This window comes from Oryx dammah, unplaced genomic scaffold (assembly GCF_014754425.2).
Source record: "Oryx dammah isolate SB20612 unplaced genomic scaffold, SCBI_Odam_1.1 HiC_scaffold_1, whole genome shotgun sequence".
Lineage (NCBI taxonomy): Eukaryota > Metazoa > Chordata > Mammalia > Artiodactyla > Bovidae > Oryx > Oryx dammah.
In genome coordinates, this window is record NW_024070185.1 from 28,301,138 (window position 1) to 28,319,451 (window position 18,314).

Sequence of the window (18,314 nt, forward strand, 5' to 3'; positions counted from 1 at the left end):
ACGACAGCTACTTGCATTGTTTAATCTGTCATCAATTTAAGTTGTTTTGTCAAATGGGTATGCTGTTACCTTTCATTGTATTAAACCACATTCTCAAGTCTATAAAGCAACCAATTAATACTTTTTTTTCCATGTGATGCACTCCTCAAGGGCTATTAAAAAAAAACACACACAAAAACAATACTAGGAAAACAAACATTACATTGACTGCTTTGATTTTGAAAAAATTGCAGATGGTTAAAATGACTGAAATGGTGGCACCTTGACCAGCTTTTTCCCCTCCTATGTTAACAGCTCTTTTGTTTTGTGAGTGAGTTGTTTCAACTTTGGCTGTGCTTGGATAATTTTAAAAAAAGAAGCCAACAAAGCCGAGTCTAGCTCCAATCCAGAAAAACTGAATCAGAATCTCTGAGATGGAGTCAACTGGGGCTTTTTTTTTTTAATTGCCGTATCAAACTCCTCTCCTTCTACTTCCTCCTCTTTCTTCTCCTGAAATTTAAGAAATAAAAGTTAATAATGCATCTGAAGCTCGTCATGTAACCCTTCACCCATACAGAGGTATACACTGTCCTCATTGTCTCTTTTCATGTAGGAGATTTTCATAGGCCTTTTGACTTACAAGCTGATTTAGAGCATCATTCTCCTCATTGCCACCTTCCAAGCACAGTTATTAAAGCTCCCATATAAAGAGTAGCTGTATTATTACCATATTTCTTACTCTGAACAATGTGCACCAACAAACGATCATTTCAATCAGGAGCTGTTGCTTCTACTAAAATTTGCTTCTAAATTGATTTGCTGTATACAGATTTATCCCAGGCTAGACTTGCTATTTTATCCGTCATAGCTATTTTTGTCACATAATTAGTAGGAATAAAATTGAATGAAGATATTTTGAAAGTAAATAAAGGTTCTTGAGAATTATTGACATAGTTGGGAATTTCTCAACTCAGGGTATATGTCTAAAGAAATCAGCTTCCTAGGTGGTATAAACCAAGGAGAGGTGTAGTCATGGTGGGAAAGTGACATATCCTGGGTGCTTAGGCTTGTTCTATCTCCTATGCATAATTGATATGAAAAATTGAGTTCTACAAGTTATTGATATTTGAGTTAAGGAATATGGACTTTAAAAGAAGATAATTAAGATGAAAAGTAAATGTCTATAACCAACATAAGTGATGGAAAGAAAACAGGGAGCTTCTTTTCAAAAGGATGGGGAAAGATGTCTCCGATACTGCAGCAAGCTCTTCTCTAGAGATTTCAGTTCAGTTCAGTCGCTCAGTCGTGTCTGACTCTTTGCGACCCCATGAATCACAGCACCTGTCCATCACCAACTCCTGGAGTTCACTCAGACTCACGTCCATCAAGTCCGTGATGCCATCCAGCCATCTCATCCTCTGTCGTCCCCTTCTCCTCCTGCCCCCAATCCCTCCCAGCATCAGACTCTTTTCCAATGTGTCAACTCTTCACATGAGGTGGCCAAAGGATTGGAGTTTCAGCTTTAGCATCAGTCCTTCCAAAGAAATCCCAGAGTTGATCTCCTTCAGAATGGACTGGTTGAATCTCCTTGCAGTCCAAGGGACTCTCAAGAGTCTTCTCCAACACCACAGTTCAAAATCATCAGTTCTTCGGTGCTCAACTTTCTTCACAGTCCAACTCTCACATCCATACATGACCACTGGAAAAACCATAGCCTTGACTAGATGGACCTTTGTTGGCAAAGTAATGTCTCTGCTTTTGAATATGCTATCTAGGTTGGTCATAACTTTTCTTCCAAGGAGTAAGCGTCTTTAAATTTCATGGCTGCAATCACCATTTGCAAGTGTATTCAAATAGATGATTAATTATGATAGTGAAGGGGTCAGAGTATGCCACTGCTAAAATGGCACTTTGGCATATTTATTTTGAACTGAAGACAACTGAGAATCAACAGATGCAGAAAGAAGTCCTCTTAGAACGTCCCAATCTGACTAAAGGCAGAAACTTCTGATAAATGAGTACTGCCAGAAATCCCCTCTCCTGGGGAATTTTCTGGCCATGAAGAAGATGGAAAGTGGGCACCAAGATGGACCTGCACAAATAAACGTTATTAAAATAATACTAAAAAAACTCCTTCATGTAGATTGGGATTCCCCTGGCAGGCCAGTTGTTGGGACTTGGTGCCTCCATTGCTGAGGCCCCAGGTTCAATTCCTGGTTGGGGAACTAAGATCATGCAAACCACGTGGCATGGCCAAACAATAAATAAGTAAATAATACTTATTTTCCATTAATTTCCCCAGATATTTTCTTTTTAAAAAATTAATTAATTAATTTTAATTGGAGGCTAATTACTTTACAATATTGGGGTGGTTTTTGCCATGCATTGACGTGAATCAGTCATGGGTGTACATGATCTTCCCATCCTGAACCCCTCTCCCTCTTCCCTCTCCATCCCATCCCTCGGGGTCATCCCAGTGCACCGGCCCTGAGCACCCTGTCTCATGCATTGAACCTGGACTGGTGATCTATTTCACATATGGTAATATACATGTTTCAGTGCTATTCTCTCAAATCATCCCACCCTTGCCTTCTCCCACAGAGTCCAAAAGTCTGTTCTTTACATCTGTGTCTCTTTTACTGTCTCACATATATCCCATATATTTTCTTCTCACAATTTACTACCCCTAGAAGCTAAAAACCCTTTCTCTTTGTCTTATCACATCTCCACAAATTTATTTTTGTTGTTCTTTAGTCACTAAATCATGTCTGACTCTTTCATGACCCCATGGACTGTGGCCCGCCAGGTTCCTCTGTCCATGGAATTCTCCAGGCCAGTATACTGGAGTGGGTAGCCTTTTCCCTTCTCCAGGGGATCTTCCCAACCCAGGGTTCGAACCCAGGTCTCCCACATTGCAGGCAGATTCTTAACCAGCTGAGCCACAAGAGAAGCCCTTAGAAAGCTGAGTGCTGAAGAATTCATGCTTTCAAAGCATGGTACTGGAGAAGACTCTTGAGAGTCTCTTGGACAGCAAAGAGATCAAACTAGACAATCCTAAAGGAAATCAACTCTGAATATTCATTGGAAGGACTGATGCTGAACCTACAATACTTTGGCCACCTGATGCAAAAAGCTGACTCATTGGAAAAGACCCTGATGCTGGGAAAGATTGAGGGCAGGAGGAGAAGGGGGCAATAGAGGATGAGATGGTTGGGTGGCATCACTGACTCAATGGACATGAGTTTGAGCCAACTCAGGGAGATAGTGAAGGACAGGGAAGCCTAGTGTGTTGCAGTCCATGGGATCATGAAGAGTCAGATACGACTTAGCGACTGAACAACACCAATTCACAGAACAGAAGAGGGCAGAGGGAAAAGTTTCTTCCTACCCTACCCTACCTTAAAGAGATATCTTTCAAAATGAACACGAGACCCAAATTTCGCTAAAGAAATTTTTGTCCTGAAAAACAAAAGAAACTTGAGTCAGAAAGTATTCAGCTAAGTGATGAACAGAGCAGCTTAGAATATCTTTCTCTATTAAGAAAACTGGGAAAAAGTTGTTTGTTTTTATTATTTTTTAGCAGTAGGCAGTATTCTTGGTTTGCTGCCCTGAACTGGAAAATACATATTGAAGTCTATGGCAGAACACTGCCCCAGACCCCCCAGGTCGTCAGAATCACAGGCAGGCTCATTTGCAGCAGCATGGATAGACCTAGAGATTACCATACTAAGTGAGGTAAGTCAGAAAGTGAGTGAGTGAGTGAGTGAAATCGCTCAGTCGTGTCCGACTCATTGCGACCCCATGGACTGTAGCCTACCAGGCTCCTCTGTCCATGGGATTCTCTAGGCAAGAATACTGGAGTGGGTTGCCGTTTCCTTCTCCAGGGGGTCTTCCCAACCCAGGGATCAAACCTGGGTATCCCGCATCATAATCAGACGCTTTATGGTCTGAGCCACCAGGGAAGTCAGGAAGTCAGAAAGAGTGAAGACAAATACCATACGATATCACTTAGATGCAGAATCTAAAATATGACACAAATGAAACCAATCTACACAACAGAAACAGACCCACAGACATAGGGAACAGACTTGTGGTTGCCAGAGGGGAGGGAGGAAGGAGAGGGACGAAGTGAGAGTTTCTATTAGATGAAAACTATTACATTTAGAATGGATAAACACCAAGGTCCATCCGTATGACACAGGTATCTGTATTTAATGTCCTGGGATAAACCATAATTGAAAAGAATATGAAAAAAAGAGTGTATATATGTATACAACTGAGCCACTTTGCCGTAGAGCAGAAATTAGCACAACATTGTAAATCAACTATACGTCAATGAAAAAAAAAACAGAGGATAAAAAATTGTAGCAGAATGCAAGTTGAAGAGCTCCTTGGAAGAAAAGTTATGACCAACCTAGATAGCATATTCAAAAGCAGAGACATTACTTTGCCGACTAAGGTCCATCTAGTCAAGGCTATGGTGTTTCCAGTGGTCATATATGCATGTGAGAGTTGGACTGTGAAGAAAGCTGAGCGCTGAAGAATTGATGCTTTTGAACTGTGGTGTTGGAGAAGACTCTTGAGAATCCCTTGGACTGCAAGGAGATTCAACCAGTCCATTCTGAAGGAGATCAATCCTGGGTGTTCTTTGGAAGGAATGATGCTAAAGCTGAAACTCCAATCCTTTGGCCACCTCATGTGAAGAGTTGACTCATTGGAAAAGAGTCTGATGCTGGGAGGGATTGGGGGCAGGAGGAGAAGGGGACGACAGAGGATGAGACGGCTGGATGGCATCACGGACTCAATGGACGTGAGTCTAAGTGAACTCCGGGAGTTGGTGACGTACAGGGAGGCCTGGCGTGCTGCAATTCATGGGGTCGCAAAGAGTCGGACACGACTGAGTGATTGAACTGAATTGAACTGATGACAATCAAGAAATCATCCTGTAAGCAAAAGTAATCAATCAGACCATCTGGACGGATCAACCCAATGGTTTTGCGAGTAGAAGCCAGTATTGAGAAAAAACAAACCGAAAACCAAAGATGGCATCTAGTGCTCATAGCCTGGCTTTTCTGAAATTGCTTTTGACCCTGCCAAACTTTTCTAAAATCAGTTGTGAGTGACTTTTGGCTTTTTCCAAAATGAATAATCCTTAGCAAATAAAAGACAAAATCTGAAGGGCTTTATCTTGAAGAGGTATTATTAAAATTAAATGTGGAATCATGATAAGGTTATGAGAAATGGTATATTCTCTCCTAAAACAAACACCTGGGATCATATTCAATGAACAATTTTTTGTGTATCCACTGTATGGAACAAGTTGCAAAGTTCTAGAAGAGATGAGATGAAACTTTATTTGGATATCTCTTAACTAATAGTATGATATGTGGTAACACTGGTCTTGGGACTCATAGCCGCCCTGACATGTGAGCCAGGACGATTCCTAACACATGTTTCAGGTCTCTCCACCAGTCAGCAGTGTTTCTCTGTGCCCATCTCATCAGTTTGTCTCTCCAGGAACCACTATTTCAAGTCATATACACAGGGTCACCAGCGCAAGGCATGTCAATCAATGTACGCATCTTAAGAGACATTTTGAAAAACACATTAAAATGTGAATCTTTAGGAAATAATGAAGAATCCACACACATATTTAACTCCTTACAATGATGCCAGTCACAGTTGTGGAGTCCTATACCGAGGTTACAGGTGTGGAGCCCAGTACCAAGGTCACAGGATAAAAATCTTTGAAACTGACCAAGCCCTATAGCGACTGTTGCCACGAGCTTCCAGATCTAAACCAGCCAGTTTCCTGACCCCATATTAGGTAAAATTTCCACCCTACAGCATCCTAACCAATCACCTAATGCCACCATTACAGTAGGAATTTTCTCTGTCTTGGGGTTATAAAAATCTAGCTACTAGCTTGTGAAAGGGTTTGGCTCTTGCTTGAGCCAGCCTGCTATTTTAACAGCGTCTCCCTCTCTAATAAACTTTATTCTCCCCACATTCTGCCTCATGTCTGGAAATTCATTTCCAACCCAAGCACGGACCATAACAGCAGTGTTGCTTAAAAATAGGGAAAAACTGGGAACAAATGACCTGTCTAATATCTGGAGATTGTTAGATAAATATGGTAAATCAAAACAAAGGAATACAATGCAGCTGTTGAAAATGATGTTATAGACGAGAATATCTTAATGTGGGAAAGCTCTTTGTGATTTATAATGTGAAATGAAACAAGATGATTAAAATGCATACTTCTTACGGTCCTCATTTTATAAATTAATACATATGAATATTATTCATTGGAAAAAAGTCTGGAATGATAAATGCTAATGGATTTTAAACTTTGCTTTGAAGAACTCTAAGGTGCCAACAAGTGTTTCATGGCTCAAGTTGGGGGTTGTTTGAGGGCCAACCCCTTGGGCTTTCCCACCATCATCCTCTGTTTTTTAATCTGTCTTATGTATTGATCTCCTCCTACATAAGATTCATTGATGAAAAGGTTTTGCAAATTTAAAAATCATGCTAATCACTAATATATACTGTGAGATTAAGTAGTAGTTATAGAACATCACTAGATGTTTTCCTCTATTTTGGATTTAAACACTCAAGTCCCAGTTGACCTATTAGCTGAAAGTCCAATTACCTTAGGGATAACATTCTTTTCTTCTCTTTCTTTATCTGCATTTTCAGATTTTTTTGTAATGCAATGTATTGCTTCTATAATAAGAAAAAAGGTTATTTTATTTTTAAAAAGGCTAATGAGAGAAAAGCAATGTTTGATCCATTCGACAGTGACATTTAAAAATATTAAATCAGCAAAACACTCAGTGAAAGGAATCGTGAAGGAAGTTATTACTGTACTGAGCAAGCACATGGTTTGTTTGTATCTGTGGGTTTACCTGTTTCCATAGTCACAACTGAGGGCAACTGAGAACAGGTGGGTTGACTTCTCTGTTGAATATGCAGTCTTATTATCTTGAAAATTAAGTTCTTGTCCTAATTGGCTATATGGAACCAATAACAGGGAGAATTTGAACCAAGCTAGAGAGGACCCAAAGCATAACATAATCAAAGCCAAACTATAAATAGCCAAACAATTGTTATTGTTTAACAATCCCTCTGCAAATAATTATAAAGTGTACTCCACAATTTGTCCAAATATAAAGAGTAGCCAAATGTAAAGGGACTTCCCTGGTATCTCAGATGTTAAAGTATCCACCTGCAATACGGGAAACCCAGGTTCCAGTCCCTGTATTGGGAAGATCCTCTGGAGAAGGGAATGGCTTCCCACTCCAATATTCTTCCCTGGAGAATTCCATGGACAAAGGAGCCTGGCAGGCTACAGTCCGTGGGGTTGCAAAGAGTTAGACACAACTCATGCACGCAAAGAGTAGGCAAGTGTTATCATGGGTATTTTTGAAGTGCCCAGCATAGATGGTCCCGCTGTGTCACGTTCTTTATCCCTTATGTAGATAAGAAATGATCTACTAACAACTGAATCTTATCCTTTTAAAATTTAAATGGCTCCTCAATGCTTCAGTAAGTTAATAAAATACTCATTTGCACCCAGATGTTAGGAGTGACTGTGAAAGAAGCAAACACTTGGAATTGGTTAAAATAAATCTATTTAACTTAAAAAATGTTTATTTTTTGACTTTCTGCCATTGGTAGCCATATTCCCAGGGCAAACTACAAGTTTTTTTCTTTCCTGCATTTATAGAGCAACTGTTTATGGCTAGCCTCCAGAAAAACATCTATTTCTGCTTTATTGACTAGGCCAAAGCCTTTGACTGTGTGGATCACAATAAACTGTGGAAAATTCTGAAAGAGATGGAAATACCAGACCACCTGACCTGCCTCTTGAGAAACCTATATGCAGGTCAGGAAGCAACAGTTAGAACTGGACATGGAACAACAGACTGGTTCCAAATAGGAAAAGGAGTACGTCAAGGCTGTATATTGTCACCCTGTTTATTTAACTTATATGCAGAGTACATCATGAGAAACGCTGGGCTGGAAGAAGCACAAGCTGGAATCAAGATTGCCGGGAGAAATATCAATAACCTCAGATATGCAGATGACACCACCCTTATGGCAGAAAGTGAAGCGGAACTCAAAAGCCTCTTGATGAAAGTGAAAGAGGAGAGTGAGAGAGTTGGCTTAAAGCTCAACATTCAGAAAACTAAGATCGTGACATCTGGTCCCATAACTTCATGCAAATAGATGGAGAAACAGTGGCTGATTTTATTTTTCTGGGCTCCAAAATCACTGCAGATGGTGATTGCAGCCATGAAATTAAAAGACGCTTACTCCTTGGAAGGAAAGTTATGACCAACCTAGATAGCATATTCAAAAGCAGAGACATTACTTTGTCAACAAAGGTCTGTCTAGTCAAGGCTACAGTTTTTACAGTGGTCATGTATGGATGTGAAAGTTGGACTGTGAAGAAAGCTGAACACCGAAGAACTGATGCTTTTGAACTGTGGTGTTGGAGAAGACTCTTGAGAGTCCCTTGGACTGCAAGGAGATCCAACCAGTCCATTCTAAAGATCAGTCCTGGGTGTTCATTGGAAGGACTGATGCTAAAGCTGAAACTCCAATACTTTGTCCACCTCATGCAAAGAGTTGACTCATTGGAAAAGACTCTGATGCTGGGAGGGATTGGAGGCAGGAGGAGAAGGGGACGACAGAGGATGGGATGGCTGGATGGCATTACCGACTCGATGGACGTGAGTTTGGGTGAACTCCGGGAGATGGTGATGGACAGGGAGGCCTGGTGTGCTGTGATTCATGGGGTTGCAAAGAGTCGGACATGACTGAGCAACTGAACTGAAGCCTCCTAAATGGAAGATCGAATGTCTCAATGAGTGCTAACAATGGAGTAAGCAATGCACTTATGGAACTTATACATCCAAACAGGTCCGAAGGAACTGACTCTGACTCAGCTTCACAAACTTCTGCTTATCCAATTTAGGGCTTTTTTCCCCCAACAAAAGGGAATCATGAACTCTCAACTTGATCTGGTGAAGGATGTGAAACGATGTCCACTCCTTGGAGACAACTTTTCTATAATTTATCTTTCCTTCCTTCCTTCTTTGGAAAAGGCATGCTTTTAACCCTCCTTGTTCAAACTTAATCCCACGACTTCTGTCTCTGAGCAATAACCAGTTCAATAAATTTTCATTTATGTCCATCACACTTTATTTAACATGTGCTATCTATTACATATTATGGCTTCAGTGGGATTCAAAGATAAAAGACAAAGCACAGGCCTTCAAGCAGCTCACACAAAACTTTGAGAAGTGCTAGGAAACAGGGAAGTTGGAAGTAAACAGGAGGGTTAGTCAGGTGGAAGAAGGGATGAAAGGGAGGACTTCCTTGAGAAAGATTGAGCTGCAATTCATTAGGTTTTGTACCAGATTTTTGTAGGAAGCTATGAAACACTCCAAAACAAGCACACTTAAAACTGAATCATCATCTCCTTCTCTTATCCGTCCTCCTATGTTTCCTTTCTGGAAAGCCATCATCTGTTGTCAGCTCCATTCACCTGATTATCTGAGACAGAAACCTGGGTACCAGCCCAGATTCCCTTTCTCCCTTCACCCTGACTTTCTTTGGAAGATGGAGCCAGCCTGTTAGAATCACCACACATGCGGGTGGCGCTGGGAGAGGTGGATCTCCAGCCCAGTCAAGGCAAGAGGGGTATTTTCCCATGACAACATAGCTGAGTGGAGAAATAGAGTCTGTCAAGTGAAATTGGATTACAGGTAGGAAAAGAGGATTGAGCACTGAGGTTGAAGCTCATGGCAATGAAAAAAACTGGAAACTAGGATAAAGGTTGATAGCTGGGAGGTTTGAAATCAGGATAGTCTAAAGAGTGAACATCAGGCTGAGAAGAGTGGATCAGAAGTGAGATTTTTAATGGTGGATGGAAGATCTTGGCTGTTCTTTTAAGTAATGGTAAACTGTATTAGTGGGTAGGTACAGTGGCATAAATAGTACCTCCACATCCTTAGTTGTGATATTTAAAAGAAACTTCCTGGTACTTCCCTTGTGGTACAGTGGCTAAGACTCAGAGCTCCCAATGCAGGGGGCCTGGGTTTGATCCCTGGTCAGGGAGCTAGATTCCACATGTCGCAACTAAGACCCAGAACAGCCAGATAAATAACAGATTTAAAACAAAAAGGATTATTCTGAAAAATATAAAAGAAGCTTTCTGTGTTGGTGATTGGACTATGAAGACAAAATTTTGCTGAGAATCATTTAAAAAAGACATAAGCATAATTAAAATGTTCTACTTAAAACATTTGAGAATACATTGATTTCTCAAACTTTTGATATAGATTGAAGACTTTCTCTTTGAGTTTGGGCCTGATCTTAAAATTCCCATCCACTTTCTTACTTGAACCACCTCCTTAATTTCCACCAATATCAAGTTCTATTGGACAGTGCTGGCTGGCTGTTATCCAAACAACAGAATGCCATACAAAGGCCATAATGCTTTTCTTTCCAGCCCGACCCTCTGTTGGTCCTTAATGCTCTCTCTAGGCTGAAGTCACGCTAATAGTACCACTTATATACCCAGACTCAACAGCTGCTCACGTGTCACTGCACTGGTACACGCTCTTCCCTCAGTGGAATGCCCTTTCCATTGGAGAGGGCCTAGTGAAGTCCTCCTACCCAATCTTTTGTGATCTAATACATTTGGCAACTCTTCTCGTCTTTCCTGATTCTCCCAGGCACTAACAGTTGCTTGGTTCTCCTTCTTCCAACATCTCTGTATACACAAATGCCACAAAATCACATTCCACACCTTCTCTTCTCTGGTAGACCAAATTCATGAGGGCAGGAACCACATCTTACCCATCTTCATATTGCTAGCAGTGAACCCAAGTCCTGGCACATAGTAAGTTCCTGATCAAGGTTTATTGATAAATACTGCTTTATGACAGCTTTTAAAATGTATGTCTGTCTCGGGTAAAACTAAAGAATCTGCCTGCCACTCAGGAGACCTACATTCAATCCCTGAGTTGGGAAGATTCCCTGGAGAAGGGAATGGCTGCCCACTCCAGTATATTTGCCTAGAGAATTCCATGGACAGAGGAACCTGGTGGGCTATAGTCCATGCAGTCGCAGAGAGTGGGACAGGGCTCAGTGACTAACCCTTTCACTTTAAAGCTCCATCTCATGTGACAACTACATCTCTTGGGTAGGGATGCAAGACTGTGACTGCGTGGGGAAGATAACCATGATTGTGGGCACAAGGGGGCAGCTGCGTATTTGTTGATTTTGATGGATTCTTTTCCGTTTCTCTCTATGGTTACTGAATGATGCTCTAGTATTTAGCTCTAGTCTAAATGTTATCACATTCAGTGAGGCAGATTTCCCACCCTACAAAATAATTTAACTGGCTAAAATGGATTTCCCATTCATGTGTATAAGTAAATTATTTGACACTCTGGCTACACATTAGAGTCATCTGTAGAACTTAAGCGATTTTAATGCCTGGGTCCCACTTCGGATCAAATAAAGCAGCATCTCTGGAGCAGAGTCAGGCATCAACGTTTTTAAAAGCTTCCGAGTGATTTTCATGGGCAGAGGGGCAAAGCACTGAGTTACATCATTTGCATCTTGTCATTATCTAGCTCTGATGTGAGTTTTTCGTAGTCAGTTGCACCCAGAACATGCTGATGGAACATGTCAAGTTTCTGTTATTACTAGTGAACTATAGCTGTTTCAGTGACATTACTTTGCCAACCAAGGTCCGTATAGTCAAAGCTATGGTTTTTCCAGTAGTCATGTATGGATGTGAGAGTTGGACTATAAAGAAAGCTGAGCACTAAAGAACTGATGCTTTTGAACTGTGGTTCTGGAGGAGACTTTTGAGAGTCCCTTGGACTGCAAGGAGATCAGACCACTCAGTCTTAAAGGAAATCAGTTCTGAATACTCATTGGAAGGACTGATGTTGAAGCTGAAGTTACAACACTTTGGTCACCCGATACAAAGAACTGACTCATTAGAAAAGACCCTGATGCTGGGAAAGATTGAAGGCAGGAAGAGGAGGGGATGACAGAGGATGTGATGGTTGGATGGCATCACTAACTCGATGGACATGAGTTTGAGCAAGCTCCAGGAGTTGGTGAGGGACAGGGAAGCCTGGCATGCTGCAGTCCATGGGGTAGCAAAGAGTCGGACACGACTGAGAGACTGAACTGAACTGATAGCTGCTTCACCAGCTGTGTTAGTTACATGACTAGTGAAAGTCAGAGAAAATTACAAAAATCAGCATGGGTTTCTTTGGTATCTTTGGTGAAAGAGAGTTCAGATGTTTTTAGTGTCTGAGCAATATTCCACTGTCTATGCGTATCACATCTTCTTTATCCATTCACCTGCCAATGGACATGTAGGTTGCTTCCATGTAGGTCTTGGCTTGATAAACTGTGCTGCCATGAACATTGGGATGCACATATCCTTTCAGACCATGTTCTTCTCTGAATATACGCCCAGGAGTGGGATTGTAGGATGATACAGTAGCTCTATTTTTAGTTTTTTGAAGAGCCTCCATGCTGTTTTCCATTGTGTCTATACCAATTTACATTCCCACCACCACCTTTTCTTCACATACCATCATTTATTGTTTGTGGATTTTTGATGATGGCCACTCAGACTGGTGTGAGGTGATAACTCAACATAGTTTTGATTTGCAAAGAGGCATATTCTCAGTTTGCTTTTCCCTTGTGAGTTTTGCGTCTTGTGAAAATGTCCATGCAAGTTATATCCTGAAATGTGACATCATTGTCTCAACACCCCCATTGCACCCTGGGAACTAAACTTGACCTTAGGTGTGATAAAGACATGCCTGGAAAACTGAAGGAGAGGATGACTGCTGTCACCTATCCTTATGGCGTAGCCGTGGTTGAGGATATCTGTGCTGTGAAATACCAGGAGTGCTAGGCTCTGATTCAACGAGGCAGCTACATGGTGTTTGATGAAGCTCTTACAGGAGTTCTCCCCAACCTCCCATCAAGAGGATGAGAGAACACTTGCTGTTGTAAATGTCTGAGCCCCTCACTCCTTGCCCAATCCCCACAAGAACTTTTGTACACTTTGTTGAAAAACCTTGGCACCTCTGCACTGAGTGGCAACTTTCTCTTACAGACTACCTTCCCCATAAAACTATTCTGAAATAAGCAGAAATTGTACAGTTTTGTTGGTTTAAGGTATAAGGGTTCAAACTTCCATGTTCTACTAAAATTTAGCTCTTTAAAACGAAAAAGTATTCTGGATTCAAGCCGTAACTTCACCATGTACTAGCAAACTGACTTTAGGCTAATTACATCTGTAGAGGTCTCAGTTTATTCACTTACATAAAATAGGAATAGTAATAGTACCTATTTGGTAATATCTTTTTAAATAAAAATTAAATGCAATCATGTAGGCTTATGCTAACTAAGTGCTTTGATTTTTACTTAGGTAGAGGAAAGAATTTGAAACTAGGACAGAAGAAACATGGGTGTACCAGAACCTAGTTCACTGTGCAAATTGCTTTGGGCAAATTCCCAGACAACCTTCCCTCAGGTCACTCCTTGTTAACTAAGGTAGCAATTTGGTAGGCATTCAGTAATAGTTAGCACATTCCTTCTCCTTCCAGTCCCATATAAAGTGAGATAATTGGAAAGGGTTACTGGTTCACAACGTTCACAACCTGACTCAGTCAGTTCAGTCACTCAGTCGTGTCCGACTCTTTGCGACCCCATGAATCGCAGCACACCAGGCCTGCCTGTCCATCACCAACTCCCAGAGTTCACTCAGACTCATGTCCATCGAGTCCGTGATGCCATCCAGCCATCTCATCCTCTGTCGTCCCCTTCTCCTCCTGCCCCCAATCCCTCCCAGCACCAGAGTCTTTTCCAATGAGTCAACTCTTTGCATGAGGTGGCCAAAGGATTGGAGGTTCAGCTTTAGCATCATTCCTTCCAAAGAATACCCAGGACTGATCTCCTTTAGAATGGACTGGTTGGATCTCCTTGCAGTCCAAGGGATTCTCAAGAGTCTTCTCCAACACCACAGTTCAAAAGTATCAATTCTTCAGCGCTCAGCTTTCTTCATAGTCCAACTCTCACATCCATACATGACCACTGGAAAAACCATAGCCTTGACTAGATGGACCTTTGTTGGCAAAGTAATATCTCTGCTTTTCAATATGCTATCTAGGTTGGTCATAACTTTCCTTCCAAGGAGTAAGCATCTTTTAATTTCATGGCTATAATCACCAACTGCAGTGATTCTGGAGCCCCCCAAAATAAAGTCTGACACTGTTCCCACTGTTTCCCCATCTATTTGCCATGAAGTGATGGGACCAGATGCCATGGTCTTCGTTTCCTGAATGTTGAGCTTTAAGCCAACACTCTCACTCTCTTCTTTCACTTTCATCAAGAGGCTCTTCAGTTCCTCTTCACTTTCTGCCATAAGGGTGGTGTCATCCGCATATCTGAGGTTATTGATATTTCTCCCAGCAATCTTGATTCCAGCTTGTGCTTCTTCCAGTCCACCATTTCTCATGATGTACTCTGCATATAAGTTAAATAAGCAGGATGACAATATACAGCCTTGACGTACTCCTTTGCCTATTTGGAACCAGTCTGTCCGTGTCCAGTTCTAACTGTTGCTTCCTGACCTGCATATAGGTTTCTTAAGAGGCAGGTTAGATGGTCTGGTATTCCCATCTCTTTCAGAATTTTCCACAACCTGGCTAGTTAACAGAATAATCTTTGGCGCTTTAAAAAAAAAAAAAAAAGAAGGAAGAAACTGATCAATCAAAACATTGTGTTGAGAGCCATGAACTAGATGATCTATGAAACTCGTTCATGGTCTGATGATTGGTTATTTTGACCTCATAAAGAAAATATGTGTTTGATTTTAAACTGTCTGTTCATTCTCCTTTTCCTGCAAATTATTTGAGTCCATGTATAATATTGTGTGCATGGTAAGTTGTTTCAGTTGTGTCTGATTCTTTGTGACCCCATGGACTATAGCCAGCCAGGCTCCTTTGCCCATGGAATTTCCTAGGCAAAAATACTGGAGTGGACTGCCATTCCTTCTCCAGGGGATCTTCCTGATCCACAGATTAAACCCACATATTCTGCATTGCAGGCAGACTGGCAAGAAACATCTGAGAAATTGCAGTTCATTCAAAGCTAGCAACTGGAAAGAGTTTCACTGTTCCACCTAGTCATCCATTATGACTTGTGACACACTTCTACAATGGCCTGATTGTCCTTATCTTTAAAATAAAATCATTTGTGTTATAATTTTTACTGCTCAAACTCCAAATGTTTTCAAGTGATTTATTGTCTGTGTCCATATCTCAAGCACACTTTTAGGGATGGGTCCTCTGGGCTTTCCTCCTTCCCTCTTTGGAATTCTCTTGAATTCTCATTCATGTTCAAGAGTCTTGAGGTTGAAACTGAGCAAGATGTTGCAGGGTTTTCCCAGGGACAGACCCCCTCCATTCCCAACACTCTCCACCCCTGACTCCCCCCACCCCTTATCTGCTCCCACCCCTACTTCCTGTCTCTTGTTTGTAGAAAAGCTTTAACCTTCAAGGCCATCCTTGAGTTCCAAAGAGCAATTTTAATCAGAGAAATGAGAAATGCAAACACAAAAGAAAACAGTCAAGCAAGACAAAATAATACTAGGTTAGCCATAAAATAAAGTCAAGGACCTTTTAGTTCCTACTCAAGGGCTGTAGATAATATCCCGAGCCATATCCTCGAGATGTTTTGCAGATACTAAAACCCACACTGGCTGGAAGAAATTAACTGCATGATGACCACAATCATGTTGACCCCAGTCCGGCTGATAGCATTAACTCTGGAAATATCACCCTGTTACCTCATTATCAGCCAATCAGGAGACTGTCCACAGGCTTATCGGCCACCTTATAACCCTTACCCCTAATTTTGCCTTTAGAAGTCCCTCCATGAAAGCCATTGGGGAGTTTGTATCTTTTGAGCATGAATGGCACACTCTCCTTGCTTGGCTCTTGTTGAGCATCTTACAATAAATGCTGTACCCTCTTTTACCACAATCTGGTGTCAGAAGCTTGGCTATAGTACACATCGGGTGAGAGGACCCAAGGTGGGTTTAGTAACAAGGTCAAGGACTGGGCTTCACTCTCCTCTCACCTACCACTTCACCTACCACTACACCTGCCACCACGCTAGCCACCACATTGGCCCCAACCATGAGCATAAGACCTATTACTTCCAGTGCGATTTTCACAGAGGTCTCCAGCTTTGTCAGCTCACAAAATGCAGATTGCCTTGTCATTTGTAATGAACACAGAGCTCTTTTAGAAAGGATGACTAAATTTCAGTTAGCAGCCAATTCCTACTCCTGCATAGTGATGGTTGTTTTTTTTATTCTTTTCAGATCAACGCTTTTTTCCCACGACCATTCCAAACTCCACTCGTAAAGCTGTGTGGTCATTCTACAAGAATGGTGAGTGTGTAAATGCTTGTGGGTGCATGTGTATGCCATTCTGTTTTTCCTGGCTAAGAGTTTATGATTGTGTTGGCATTTTGTGAGTGTGTTGGTCACAGGGATGATCAAAAGCTTAGTTGAGATGACTCTTCTAGTCATATCTTTTCATTCCATACCTTAGAGGTATAAATCAGAGTGGCACTAAACATTATAAATGATATTCAGGGATTTTTCTTTCTTATATTTGCTTCTGATACTTTCAGGGATGGTTCCTCCTACAAACAAACACACTGTGTCCATTATGTTACTCTTGATCAGTTTCATTTCTAGAACCGGCTGTCTCTACTTTCATACATCACATGTCCTTGGACATGAGCTTCTAAGCCGAGTACCTGAAAGTAAAGTGACAGATCACTTGTAATAAAGAGCGTTCCATTCCCAGAAACTAGAAACAGGTCAAGTTTATGCAGGGGCTCCTTGCCTTGGAAACAGGCAACTGAGCATGAATCAGTCAGAGGCTTCAGGGCACCTGGTTCTGGGGTGAGGGGGGTGAGAGCAGAAGGTGAAAGGGAGATGCTGGGCTCTGTGATTCTAGGTGGACTCCTCGGAGCGCAGTGGGGTGCAGGCTGGGAGAGTAAGCTCCAGGGTTGCAGATGTCAGGCACTATGGAATCTGTGGTTCCCTTCAGGTAAGGGAGGGACAGGAATGTGATCGTGATAAGACCGGAGGAAGGAATGTCTGTGCTATAATCTGAATGATCATAACCGAAGGCAACTTTCCCTGACATCTTGCCTAAGACTGATACTCCACAGTGAAAGCAGCTCATAGACGGTGGCCAATTGCCACTGGCCGGTTTATTGAGCATAGTAGGAAGACTATTCCAGGCAGATGATTTAGCAGTGCGAATGTATTAAGTCAAAGACACTCAAAGGCTGCTGCCTTAGTCCCTTCAGGCTGCTATAACAAAACAGTGGTTTATAAACAGCGGATTTGTTTCTCACATATCTGGAAGCTGGAAGTCTGAGATGGGGATACAATTAGGAGCCCTTTGCTGGGGTGCAGATTTTTCACACGGTAAGAAAATCATGGGAGCTCTTTTGAATCTCTCAGAGCTCTAGTCCCATTCGCGAGGGCTCCACTCTCATGATCAAGCATCTCCCAAAGACCCCACCTCCTCATACCATCACATTACTTTAAGATTTCAACATGTGGATTTTGACAAGACATATTCAGACCATAACAGCTGCTTCCAGAGGAATTCCTTCATATAACTGAACATCAGTCTTACTATATGTAAAGGAAAATAAACAAATATATTCCATGATTTGTGACATTTTGTTTCTGTAGATTCCTGGATGAAGTTGCATGGAGAAACTATTTCAGAAAATCGCAACCCCAAAGGAAACACATCCTAGGACTTGAAGTCATTCAGAGAGACAGAATATATTCTCCCCATGGTCAGTTACAGGTGTGTAGACCCCAGACAGGTAACATTCACTTACCATACAACCCAAAGATTGAACCTGGGCATTTAACTTAGAGAAACGATAACTTATGTTCACACAAAACCACGTACACAAATGATCATGTCAACTTTATCTGTGACAACCCAGGTAATTGGCTGAACTCACTGTGGAATACTATTTAGCAACAAAAGAACAATCGATTGACACATGTAAGAACTTGGATGAGTCAAGAAGAAATCATGTTGAGTGGGAAAAGTTAAACCTCCAAAATGACATACTGCATATCGCACCTGTGGAACATTTTGAAATGACAAAAATCTTAAAAATGGAGGACAGATTATTGGTTGTCAGGGGTTAGGGATGAGGGTTGGAGG